The 13,894-nt window shown below is 43.8% G+C and overlaps 1 long non-coding RNA gene across 2 annotated transcripts; it reads left to right on the top strand.

Moving 5' to 3' along the window:
* The first annotated feature begins 10,642 nt into the window (after positions 1-10,642).
* LOC123489093 lies at positions 10,643-13,894 on the top strand. 2 transcript variants are annotated; one of them, XR_006660427.1, is made up of 3 exons: positions 10,643-10,675; positions 13,565-13,635; positions 13,764-13,894. It is a non-coding gene; the product is annotated as an uncharacterized LOC123489093 (long non-coding RNA). The 2 variants fall into 2 exon arrangements; XR_006660428.1 differs by lacking the exon at positions 10,643-10,675 and adding an exon at positions 13,411-13,426.

Below are 13,894 nucleotides of genomic sequence, written 5' to 3'. Positions count from 1 at the left end.
ATGGAATAATAATAATAATAATAATTTAATTCAATGTGGTTTTTTAATTCTACAGCTGTATAGCTAATGTAATTCTTTGGTGTACAAACATTTTGATATATCTATATTGTAAAATACACCTAATTGTAAAGGTTTTGTATATTTTGGTTTGGTCCACCGCGGGTTATCTGCAGTTTATGTACCTCTTATTGTTCTCTTTCTGTCCTTCAAACTAGGGCAAGGTATGTTGTCCTTGGCGCCGGTAATTTGTCAATATAAAACTGTGGAAAAGCTACACAAAAGCGCTGTTACGCAACTATAGGCTTGTTACAATGTGGACAATATAAAGATTTATGTTAACAACTTTCACTCAAGCTCGCTAATTTGGGTACCTATTGTAACTCGGGAGTATTTGGGTCAGGGTGTTTGATGAGTTTCAAGTTCACAGCAGGTGCTCCGAGAGCTGTGGCTGCACCAAGGGCTAACCTATTGTGTGTTGTCTCTTCTGTGTACAGAGTATGTCATTTATTTTGTCAGAATTATGTTGAATATCATTTTACTTGTATTGTATAGTGTGTTGTTAGGGCACTGAATGTGTGCATGGCACACCTGTTCTTTTGCCTGACCTTCAACTAGCAAGGTGCCCGAGAGCTGTGGCTGTAACCAAGGGCTAATATAATTTTTTTGTTCTTCGTGCAGGCTTTAATAAAAAATTATCCAACCATCAGAATTCCAGTTGTGGCAGTGTCCTAATTAAAAGTACACAACGCAGAACGAACCACGTACATATGCATAATGATGTAGTAAACAACATCAGCTTCGCGTGGGAACTTTTGGTGGGGGAAGTAGCCTTTATGAGTCTCCATGGCGGGTAAAGACCATCACTTCGTTGTCTTGTTGGGAATAGTAATAATTTGTGACAGTACGCATTGTAATAGTCTAACGGTTGTTTTTAATTTAGTTTCTCACATTAAACAGACATTTGAGAAGGATTTGAGAAGCGTAATTGCTTGCAGTTGTACTCTATGACACACAGACACACTAAAGCTGTACAGTGTAGTTAGAAAAGTCAATTTACATTATTTGCAGATGTGTTCCCTTTTATTTACAAACCGAAAAATGTAACATTTGGAAATGAATGTGGCAGAACAGTTAACACAGAGTTCCTGTGGGAGTCTTCTCCTTCAGTCTTTTTGACTCCTATGCCTCGTTTCTATTAGATGGGATTTTCCCAATGCCAAGTTCACCTGAGACAGCCGCTATCCAGTGTCATGTGTTGCTGAATTACAGATCTCGCTATCCCAATGTCGCTGCTGTCCATGGTGCTGAAATATCCAATCTCGGCTATTTGCATACATAGGACCATCCACACTTGACACCACACACACAAGTTAATGCTAATATCACACACACTTTTGAACATTGCACAACCTGCAACAAGACACTGAAACAGCACTTAATTTCAAGTTTGTTTGTTTCTGAATAAAGATGCGAAGAATGAAATCAATGTGTGGAAGGAGATTGGACAATGTATAGGCATTCCTTATAGCTGTATTTGACTGGAGCATGATCAGATTGTTTTGTTTCAGCCAGAATGGAAATTTGGTCTGAGAAACTATGCCCATTATAGCATGACTATTTCAGACAGAATTCACTTAATATTGTCTGTAAAAAAATATAAATAAGGCAATGTTTATATGACCCCCTTTCAAACATTCACATATTTATCATTTTCGTGCAGATATACAGTACATTCAGAAAGTATTCATACCCCCTTAACTTATTCCACATGTTGTTTTCTTTTACAGCCTGAATTCAAAAATGGATTCAATTATAATATTTTCTCTCACGCAGCTACATACAATACCCCATAATGACAAAGTGAAAACACGTTTTTGAAATTTTTGCAATGTATTGGAAATGAAATATAGAAATATCTCATTTATATAAGTATTCACACCCCTGAGTCGATTAAAGCTGTGTCTTTCTGCGTAAGTCTCCAAGAGCTTTGCACAACTGGATTGTAAAATATATGCAATATACATTATATAGACAGCCATTTTTTTTTTTTGCCATAAGTTTTCAGCCGAATTAAGTCAAAACTGTAACTAAGCCACCCAGGAACATTCAATGTCATCTTGGTAAGCAACTCCAGTGAATATTTGGCCTTGTGTTTTAGGTTATTGTCCTGCTGAAGAGGGAATTTGTCTCCAGTGTCTGTTGGAAAGCAGACTGAACCAGGTTTTCCTCTAGGATTCTGACTGTACTTAGCTCTATTCTGTTTCTTTTTATCCTAAAAAAGTCTCTAGTCCTTGCCAATGACATGCATACCCATAACATGATGCAGCCACCACCATGCTTGGAAATATGAAGAGTGGTACTCAGTGATGTGTTGTGTTGGATTTGCCCCAAACATTACACTTTGTATTCAGGACATAAAGTTAATTTCTTTGCCACATTATTTGCAGTTTTACTTTAGTGCCTTATTGCAAACACAATGCATGTAAGGTTTCCTTCTTTACATTTACATTTTAGCATTTAGAGACGCCTTATCCAGAGCGACTTACAGTTAGGTGAGTGCATACTCTGTCAATTAGGTTAGTATTGTGGAGTAACTACAATGTTGATGATTCATCCTCAGTTTTCTCCTATCAAAGCCATTAAACTTTCTAACTGTTTTAAAGCCACCATTGGCCTCATGGTGAAATCCCTGATAGTTTTCCCTTCCTCTCCGGCAGCTGAGTTAGAAGGACGCCTGTATTTTTTGTAGTGACTGGGTGTATTAATACACCATCCAAAAGGCGTAATTAATACCTTCACCATGCTCAAAGGAATATTCAATGTCTGCTTTAATTGTACCCATCTACCAAAAAGGTGCCCTACTTTACGAGGCATTGGAAAACCTCCCTGGTCTTTGTGGTTGAATCTATGTTTCAAATTCACTGCTGGACTGAGGGACCTTATAGATAATTGTATGTGTGGGGTACAGAGATTATGTAGTCATTTGAAAATCACTATTATTGCACACATAGTGAGTCCATCTAACTGATTATGTGACTTGTTAGCACATTTTTAACTCCTGAGATTATTTAGGCTTGCCATAACAAAGGGGTCGAAAACTAATTGATTAGATTACTAGATACTAGACTCTGTCAATATGTTTTTGGAAGTGGCTCTGCATTTCTTGCATACACATCATATTTATGTAAGGATTATGACGACCTTCTAAAAAGACAAAGCTGTTTATGTGTGTTCCCTTGTCTGCACTGTCACCACATCCCCGATGTGTGCAAACAGAGCATCTATATCAGGGATGGGCAACTCCAGTCCTCGGGACCTGATTGGCGTTACACTTGTCCCCCAGCCCCAGCTAACACATTTGACTCTAATAATCAAGTACTCATGGGCTTCAGTTTAGAATGCAACAAGTTTAATCAGCTGTGTTTGCTAGGGGATGGGGAAAAAGTGTGACACCACTCCGACCCCCAAGGACTGGAATTGTCCATGCCTGATCTATATGGTAGGACCAGTACCAGATTAATATGGAGGCGAAAGAAACGCACACCTATTTAGGCGAGGTGCTGGCCATCGGAGTAGAACACTTGAAAAAGAAAGAGAATCAAGACACTTAGGAGCCAGATGCACAATTTAACAACTTAATAACCAACGCCAGATACCCTGATGAAGACAGCTTGTCTGTCGAAACTTTGGTTATTAGGTTATTAAATTATTGCATCTGGAGCTCCTAGAGTGTGCGGAAAAGTTGACACCACTCCGGCCCCCAAGGACAGGAATTGTCCATCCTTGATCTATATGGTAGGAACTGTACCAGACCTGAATGAATGTGTCTGTTTTGAATATTCACGGAGACAGAATGATGTGGTTGATAGCAGAGACGCCATGCCCAAAGGGGGCACAGGGTCACCTACCCCCAGATTTGTGATGTTTAAATTTGTCTTGTTATTTTTTTCTCTGTCATACTACTAACCATGAAGTTGGCTTTAGCTAGCCCAGATAGGATCCCATTCTCCCAACCTAATAACTACACTGAACAAAAAATATTAACGCAATATGTAAAGTGTTGGTCCCATGTTTCATGAGCTGAAATAAAAGCGTGAAATATTTTGTTCGCACAAAAAGCTTATTTTTCTCAAATTGTGTGCACAAATTTGTTTACATCCCTGTAAGCGAGCATTTCTCCTTTGCCAAGATAATCCATCCACCTGACAAATATGGCATATCAAGAAGCTGATTAAACAGCATGATAATTACACAGGTGCACCTTGTGCTGAGGATAATAAAATGCCACTCTAAAATGTGCAGTTTTGTCACACAACACAATGCACAGATGTTTCAAGTTTTGAGGCAGCGTGCAATTGGCTTACGGACTGCAGGAATGTCCACCAGAGCTGTTAACAGATACGTTTATGTTAATTTCTCAACCATAAGCCAAGGCGGTTTTAGAGAATTTGGCAGTACTTCTAACTGGCCTCACGACTTCAGACCACTTGTAAAGCAGCGTATGGGCGAGCTGTTGGCTGATGTCAACGCTGTGAATGCCCCATGGTGGCAGTGGGGTTATGGTATGGGCAGGCATAAGCTACGGACAATGAACACAATTGCATTTATCGATGACAATTTGAATGCACAGATATACCGTGGGATAGTGTACGTGCACAAAGTGAGTTTGTAACATGTATATCATTCTTACTTGTTGTTCTTTATATTTACTACCATTGCCTATTGTAAGTTGCCTCTCTGTGTTTTACTGTGTTGTGTAATACTCCGCAGGTAGCATTATGCCATTAACACAGCCCTTCCTTTGTTAATAGCGTTGTTGCTCTACTTGTGCTATCAGTTATTGTGCATATTCATTACCCCTGTTATCTGTCCATTACAGGACCACTATCATTCCACTACCTTTCCATGTCCATTTCATCCGTGTGTGTCAATAAAGTATCCTTGAATGTAACTCTGAGGTTGCCTTATTCCCCTCTTACCGGGGAGGTGAAAGCGCAACCTGGTCTCAGAACATTTCGTATTATTCTGTATGTACAAAGCTGTGATCAAGGCAAAGGGTGGCTACTTTGAAGAATCTCAAATCTGAAATATATTTTGATATGTGTAACACATTTTGGGTTACTACATGATGCCATATGTGTTATTTAATAGTTTTGATGTCTTCACTATTATTCTACAATGTAGAAAATACACAAGACACAGAGGAGGAGAAACTATCCAACACCCTGGGAGAGAGAACGAGCGACCCCAGTCGAACTCACAGCCAGAAAGATGGGTTAGATACAGGAGAGGAGGAGGTTACCCCCGGATGCCATCACCCCTGCTCCTGTGAGCAAGGAATGAGAGGGGAACCTTCAATCAGGCCAACGGGCAGGCGGAGCGAGAGGTCATAGTGATATGATTCACACCCAGAGAGAGACAGACAACCCATACAACCTCTTGGCTGAGATTAACCACACAGAGGTAGAGGCAGAGGGCCTTCAGGGCAAGCCAGTCAGCCTGCCTGCTCTGATCCTCAAGTCAATTGTATTTAAATTCATATTCATTAAAGATTTTTAGTCAAGACTTGAAAAGTGCCATTTATTTCAAATGATAATTATTCAGTGTCTGCAACCCTCAAGAACCAGGGTGAGTCTGGGTCCCCCTTAACTGGGCAAACACAACTTGCATATTGTCATAGACTAGGCCGAAACGTTAATCTTTTAACCTTGCTTAAATAAAACAATGCATTTTTAATAGTGAGCAAGAGTTTTCTATGATGATTAAAGTTTTTTTTTTTTTTTTTCCACTTTTTTGTCAAATAATACATCTAAAAAAAATGTAATAAGTTAATTATTAAAAGCATTAAAATTGGGATTGGGATGTTTCCCACCTATTTATACAACCTACTCCACAAAGTTTAGAGAAATGTTCTGAAATTAATTAAGAATTAAACAGAAGAAAATCAGAATTGAAGGCAACTATAATGCAAAGAATTTAATGGTATATGGTTCAATCCTGTTTCTGGTCTAATGAATAGTTAATATTGTTCCTCCTCTTCCTTGTGGCAAGCGCAGCAGCACACTGCCCTCCAAAGCCTGCAAAAAACGCTGGACTGCCCCTTTTCCCGCCCCTGGATGGAACATCCAGGGTCACGCCCTTGGTGACGTGTGGGTGACGCCCAGGGTGACCACAGCAACATCCTCTGGAAAGGGACAAAAGCGGGACAGAATGTAAATAAATGCAAACCGTAGGTTCTAAACACTGGCCAGTTGAATGGGATCTTTTATTTCAGCTCATGAAACATGGGACCAACACTTTACATGTTATCATGATGAACGGCACCTGTCAGAGTGCTTTCTATAAGTCTTACTCACCTGCTTGGATGTCAGATGGCAGAGTGGCGAGACGCCCACCATGAGAGGCTTTTCTTCAGGTGTGACGTCCCACAACCTCCAAGAGTGAAGAAGCAGGGTATGCATCTGTGTTAGGGGTGAGGTCCACAAGCTCCAGGTGGGAAGAAGCAGGATCTGCCTCTGTGTTTGGGGTGATGTCCACAACCTCTAGGTGGGAAGAAGCCGGGTCTGCATCTGTGTTAGGGGTGATGTCCACAAACCCCAGGTGGGAAGAAGCAGGATCTGCCTCTGTGTTAGGGTTGATGTCCACAACCTTCAGGTGGGAAGAAGCCGGGTCTGCCTCTTTGTTAGGGGTGATGTTCACAACCTCCAGGTGGGAAGAAGCCAGGTGTGCCTCTTTGTTAGAATTGATGTCCGCAATCTCTAGGTGGGAAGAAGCCGGGTCTGCCTCTGTGTTTGGGGTGATGTCCACAAGCTCCAGGTGGGAAGAAGCCGGGTCTGTCTCTGTGTTAGGGTGGTTTCCACAACCTCCTGATAGGAAGAAGCCGGGTCTAACTCTGTGTTAGGGGTGATGACCACAAACTTCAGTGGGTAGAAGCCGCCTCAGCCTCTGTGTTAGGGGTGATGTCCACAAGCTCCTTGTGGGAAGAAGCCAGGTGTGCCTCTTTGTTAGGGGTGATGTCCACAACCTCCAGGTGGGAAGAAGCAAGGTGTGCCTCTTTGTTAGGGGGTGATGTCCACAACCTCCAGGTGAGAAGAAGCCGGGTCTGCCTCTGTGTTAGGGGTGATGTCCACAACCTCCAGGTGGGAAGATGCTGGGTCTGCCTCTGAGTTATGGGTGATGTCAACAACCATACGGTGGGAAGAAGCAGGGTCTGACTCTGTGTTAGGGGTGATGTCCACAAACTTCAGGTGGGTAGAAACCGCCTCAGCCTCTGTGTTAGGGGTGACGCTCACAACCTCCAGGTGGGAAGAAGCCAGGTGTATCTCTTTGTTAGGTTGATGACCGCAACTCTAGGTGGGAAGAACCCGGGTCTGCCTCTGTGTTTGGGGTGATGTCCACAAGCTCCTGATGGGAAGAAGCCAGGTGTGCCTCTGTGTTAGGGGTGATGTCCTCAACTTCCAGGTGGTAAGATACCGGGTCTGCCTCTGTGCTACGGGTTTTGTCAGCAACCTCCAGGTGGGAAGAAGCCAGGTGTGCCTCTGTGTTAGGGGTGATGTCCAAAACCACTATGTGGGAAGAAGCCGGGTCTTCCTCTCTGCTACGGGTGATGTCAACAACATCTAGGTGGGGAGAAGCTGGGTCAAACTCTGTGTTAGGGGTGAACCTCAACCTCCAGGTGGGCAGAAGCCGGGTCTTTCTCTGTGTTAGGGGTGATGTCCACAACCTCCGGGTGGGAAGAAGCTGGGTCTGCCTCTTTGTTATCGGGGATTTCCACAACCTCCAGGTGGGAAGAAGCCTGGTCTGCATCTGTGTTAGGGGTGACAATTAAAATCCTGATTGGCTCTACTACTACAAGGCACCAGGATGTCATGACAAAAGGCATCTGTCAGAGTGCTTTCTATGAGTGCTACTCACCTGCTTGGATATCAGCTGGTAGTGTGGCGGAGAAGGCCACCACTAGGACAGGGGGAACTCGCAGGGTGTCTGCAGTAGGCTGGAAGTAGCTTTTCACCCCGTCCGCCACAAAGGCACAGACAGAGCTCATAAAAAAAGGGGTCTTGAGGTCATCCAGGGAGAAGGACTGGCTGATTCTCCCGAGGATCGACCCCACAGAGCCAAAAGCAGCAGCCCGGGAGAAAGGGGTGTGAGGAGAAGAGGCCTTCAACGTGTTGGAGAGCTTCCCCCCACGGCCACCACCATACTCACAGCCATCCCGCTTAGGAGGATGGGGTGATCTGAATGGCCTTCCCTCTGGCTGGAAGCCACAGGGCCAGGAGGATCCTGGGCACCAGCTCCACCACCACCTGGGATGGGCTGAGCAGGTTGCTACAGGGCTTATTGGACAGCTTGTCCAGAATGCTCCTCACAGCTCTCTCCACGATGATGTGGACCTTGGGGTCGCTGAAATCAACAAAAAGCAGCAGAGAAAGCTAAACGATGTGCAATGTTCACACAGAGAACACTGCCCTAGTTATTTTCTGCATAGCTCCAGATGTGTAGATGAATGGAGCAAGCTGTATGCAGGGCAGCACATGGAACTCACATGTCAGCGCCAGCTGGAGAGGTGGTGTGCATAGAGCGGCGGAGCTTGCAGACAGCCTTGTGCTCCATGTCAATCATTTTTAGGCAGGTGTTTACTTCCCAGGTCTGCCGTAGGGAAACAGGAAGTCCCATTAGTGTAATTTCACAACAGATATATTCTGCTGTACTGACTAGTTGTTGAAAGGCTAGAAAGGAGCTCACTGACTGATAGTCTAAGTCTCTAACTCTCATTCTCTTACCAGCCGAGCGAGTTCGTCTCCTCCTCCAGGGTTTCCTTCCACACCCTTCAAATAAAACACAAAGCATTTCAACTTTCCTGGCTTCCTATTTATCTGTTGTTTATTTTACCCACACCTCCTGGAGTGCTGCTGGTGACAGAGAATGGCAGTGAAGGTGAGAGCTGACGTGGTACTCACCTCTCCCTAAGGGATTTTTTGCCCTGAGACACCAGCCAGTCGCTCATGTGCTCCATGGTGACATGGGGCGAGACCTGGCCTCGACTCTGGAGCAGCAGATAGTGGACCATGAACTTCTTCTGCAAGATGAGGTAAGGTGTGAGACCGTGCCACTAAAGACCATATAATGTGCTTTCAGAAGGGCCTCTCGCAACATTTCACAACTGCTCATGTCTCACAATTTGCAAGTGATATTAAAAACTCTTATGACCATCTTCTCTAAACTGTCTTGAAATAAAAACTCTTGTTTTGGGATTAAATCTATCTCTTTTTTTTCTGTGGTTACTTTTTTTTGTGGGATGAATCTTACCTGTTTATTGTAATATGCTTCCTCCCAGCAGGCCTGCAGAGTCTGAAAATAAAGGCTGCTTCTACAGAATTCCTTTGAAGATAATTAAAACAATTATGCTTTATTAGGTACATTATGCACAGGCATTTACAGTATGCCAAAAGGAATATCTCCTAAGATTACCTTAGTGGGACCATAAGTGAACTCAGGAATGCTCCCAACCCTATCCATGGTCAGAGGGGGACGAAATGCAGCGCTATAAATATACGGGATGCTCTAGAGATAACAGGAATGACTTAAAGTCGCGAATGATCAATGCCTGTGGAGTCGTCCAATATGCTGCGCTGAGAATTGAGTTGTAGACGATATTTGGATATGTTTGGCGCAATTTACATGTTTACATTCTATTGCCATGGAGAAATTGAGTTTCTAGAACCTGTTTTCTTCTATGTCTTTATTTCGTGAAATATTAAGATCTTTATTTTGTCATAATGTGTATATGAGGACGTTGGAGCCCGTTCCGATTCATGACGCGGTTATCCAGGTGCATGTTGCATAGACCTACTAATCCAACCTTGGCTTACAAGTTAAATTAAATTAGTATATATGCCTATACAAATCTATTGACCACATCCATTTAAATCAATGATTGTCAATTGAAAATGTGGTAGTTGTGTTATCCTGTTGTGCGTGTCAGGGCTCCTCTTAAGCACGTTATTCCAATATTTCCTAGAATTGACGCAGGTTACACTTTTGCAAAACTACTAGGTTAAAAATAAGAGCATGAATGACAATAAAGGTATGACTTGAATTATATGTGTAGTAGTGTGATGTTGTTCCCTAGATTATGCACCAAATTGCACACAAGGACAGTTCAAGTAGGCCAGGTCAAGAGGGGATGTTAATAAGTTAATAATAATAATAATTCAATGTGGTTTCTTTATTTAATTACAGCTGCATAGCTAATGTTATTTTTTGGTGTACAAACATTTTTATGTATCTATATTGCAAATAGACCTAATTGTAAAAGTTGTGTATATTTTGGTTTGGTCCATCGCGGGTTATCTGTATTTATGTACCCTCTTATTGTTCTCTTTTGCCTGACCTTCAACTAGCAAGGTATGTTGTCCTTGGCGCCGTAATTTGTCGATATAAAACTGTGGTAAAGTTACACAAAGTGCTGTTACGCAACTACAGGTTTTGTTACAATGTGGACAATATAAAGATGTATGTTAACAACTTTCACCGAGCTCGCTAATTAGGGTACCTATTGTAACTCGGGAGTATTTGGGTCAGTGTTTGAGTGAGTTTCTGCGGTGCTCACGCAGGTGCCCGAGAGCTGTGGCTGCACCAAGGGCTAAGCTATTGTGTGTTGTCTCTTCGTGTACAGGTATGTCATTTATTTTGTCAGAATTATGTTGTATATCATTTTACTTGTATTGTATAGTGTGTTGTTAGGCACTGAATGTGTGCATGCAGCACCTGTTCATTTTTGCCTGACCTTCAACTAGCAAGGTGCCCGAGAGCTGTGGCTGCACCAAGAGCTAACATATTGTGTGTTGTCTCTTCGTGTGCAGGTCGAATAAAAAATTATCCAACCATCAGAATTCCAGTTGTGGCAGTGTCCTAATTACGTGACCTGCCGACTGGTCAGCTCAAGCCGACCGCCGGAGCTGTGCATGTGGATGAGGTGCACGACCTGCGCATGTGAATTTGTTGATGGCTTACTGTAAGTGAATATATACTGTAAACAGTGAAAGTGAATGTAGAATATTCATTAGATACAGGTATTCGTGCTTATTTGTATGTTTTGGATGAATTTGTTTATTGCATTAATTTTTTTTGGTATTTGAATGCACTAAATTACATTGTATTTTAGTGCTCTGTTGAGCCATGGAAGATTCTCAAATCCATAAGACGTGTTATGCTGTGGATTTTAGTGTGGGTAGAGGGAGGGGTGTCCTTCCATTTACACCAATTGTACAGTCAGCTCCTGGGAGTAGAGCGTTTGCTTGTCCTGAGAGTTTGCAAGCACTGGGAGGGGGTAGGCTGTTTGTTCCACCTGACCAGGGTATCCCACCTCTGTCTTTTGATGTACCATCATCCACAGTACTGGTGATAATGGGACGCCTCCGAGTCAGCTTAGTGACCTTATTAAGCAGATTGGTTCAGAGATAGGAGAATCTATCAGAGCGAGTTTACTGCAGCCTGGGGTTTCAAGTCTTTCTCCTGCCCGTCCCCCTCACCAACCCCAGCAGTTTCCCCTGCCTGAGCAGTGTGGGTCAACCTTTATTGATGCGTCCAAGCTGAATCTGGTTGTGAAGTCAGATGTTAGTGCTCCACCTCTTTTTAGGGGTGATGGCTCAGATAAGTACTCTGTCCTGGAGTGGGAGGAGTTAATGGAAGTCTACCTAGAGAAGAGGGGTTACACTGGGTCTGGGAATGTTGGGGAGGTGATGTCTAGGCTCATGGGGAGAGCACGGGATGTGACCAAAGTCTGGAAGCGTAACAACCTTGTTGTCACAGATGTTAAGGCGGTGTTCAGTGTTTTCAAGCAACACTTTGGGGATACTGTCTGCTCAGGTATGCCATTAGCTGATTTCTATTCAATCAAACCATATGCTAATGAGGGTCCAATAGATTTCTGGATTAGGCTTAACAAAGCTGCAGAGGCAGCCGAACAGTACCTTGTGAGTGAGGGCAGGACCTTACCCAATCAGTGCTCAGAATTGGCAGTCATGTTTGTACGCAACTGTCCTGATAAAGAGTTGGCCCAAGTGTTCAAGAGCAAACCCATTCGTGACTGGACAGCCAGTGAGGTACAGGATCGGTTGGATGAACTGTTAAGGGAACGTAAAGCATGTAGAACACAACTTTCACAGCAGGTTGCTGCTGTTTTTTGACTGCCCTCAGGAGGGAGTGGGTCCTGTGAAAAGACCTAATGTGTCATCTTTTCTCAATGTGGCCGTGAACCAGACCAGGCATCATCTGTATCTGAGGGTGGGACATTAAAGAAAGTTTTGACTTTGTTAGAGAAGGCTCTGGTCAGCAATACTCAGCAATACTCAGTCTGTGAGTGGCACAGTGGTCTAAGGCACTACATCGCAGTGCTAGCTGTGCCACTAGAGATCCTGGTTTGAATCCAGGCTCTGTCGTAGCCGGCCGCGACCGGGAGACCCATGGGGCGGCACACAATTGGACCAGCGTCGCCTAGGGTAGTGGAGGGAATGGCCGGCTCAGTTCGTAGAGCATGGTGTTTGCAACGCCAGGGTTGTGGGTTCGATTCCCACGGGGGGTAAGGAAAAAAAGTAACGTATGCACTAACTGTAAGTCGCTCTGGATAAGAGCGTCTGCTAAATGACTTAAACATGTTAAATGTAGAGGGCCCCGTAAACAGTTCCACAAACTTCAGCATGAGTGCGCTGACTGTGGAAGCACTAATCACTGGACCAAAGCTCAGTGTCAGATGCACCAGCTGTAAAGGCCAAGTGCTTTTCTCCGGGCCACATGAGCTTTGACTGTAGTGAGGCTGGGCAGCGACAGAACCCTGGATGTGGACAGACTGGCAGGTCTCAGGAAAACTAGAAAGCCTCCGTTCTGAGGAGGGCAATGTGGGGCATTCTTATTTTTCCTCCACTGATGATGATATCCAATCTGTTTATTCTTACTTTTGTGAGTCAGTACCCAAGAACAACACAGTCATTTTTCAGAACACAATGAGAATTACTCAGAATGACAGTTTGTTTTACACCACTGTGCTAGTACAGGATAAAGTTGAGCTGAAGGGGATGTTAGATAGTGGGTCCATGGCTACTACTCTGCGCGCAGATATTGTACCTCGGTTGAGGGAGGCAGGAGTGGTAGAGGGGAACTTTCTAGCTCCTTCAGACATCATCCTGGTGGGTTGTGGTGGGAACAAACTAGCCCAGTGGGCATGTGTGACTTAAAAATTCAACTTTATGGCTTCTGTTATGTAGTCCCAGTGCTTATTGTTGATGGGCAGGTTGATGAACTCATTGTGGGAACTAATGTGTTGGAAGTCTCTGATTAGACAGTGAGTTTCTATGTGCTCACGCAGGTGCCCGAGAGCTGTGGCTGCACCAAGGGCTAAGCTTATTGTGTGTTGTCTCTTCGTGTACAGGTATGTCATTTATTTTGTCAGAATTATGTTGTATATCATTTTACTTGTATTGTATAGTGTGTTGTTAGGCACTGAATGTGTCCCCTGTCGGTCTGTCCCCTGTCGGTCTGTCACCTGTTTTTTCTGTCTGTGTCCCAGGAGCCAGAGTAAATGCCAAAGACAACAAGTGGCTCACTCCTCTGCACCGGGCCTTGGCTTCCTGCAGTGAGGTACGTGTAGTGATACTGTCAGCCCCTCACACACACTCCTGTGCATATGTGTTTGACTGTTAAGTGTGTTGTGATTTTTAAATGCACTTTAAACAAAGTTGAACATGATTTGAACTGTGTTCCTGTAGGAGGCTGTCCAGGTGTTATTGAAACACTACTGACGTGAACGCCAGGGACAAGAACTGGCAAACGCCGCTCCACATCGCTGCGGCCAATAAGGCAGTCCGCTGTGCCGAGGCCCTGGTCCCTCTCCTCAGTA

The sequence above is a fragment of the Coregonus clupeaformis genome, unplaced genomic scaffold (assembly GCF_020615455.1).
Source record: "Coregonus clupeaformis isolate EN_2021a unplaced genomic scaffold, ASM2061545v1 scaf2744, whole genome shotgun sequence".
NCBI lineage: Eukaryota > Metazoa > Chordata > Actinopteri > Salmoniformes > Salmonidae > Coregonus > Coregonus clupeaformis.
This window is presented reverse-complemented; position numbering and strand designations above follow the sequence as displayed.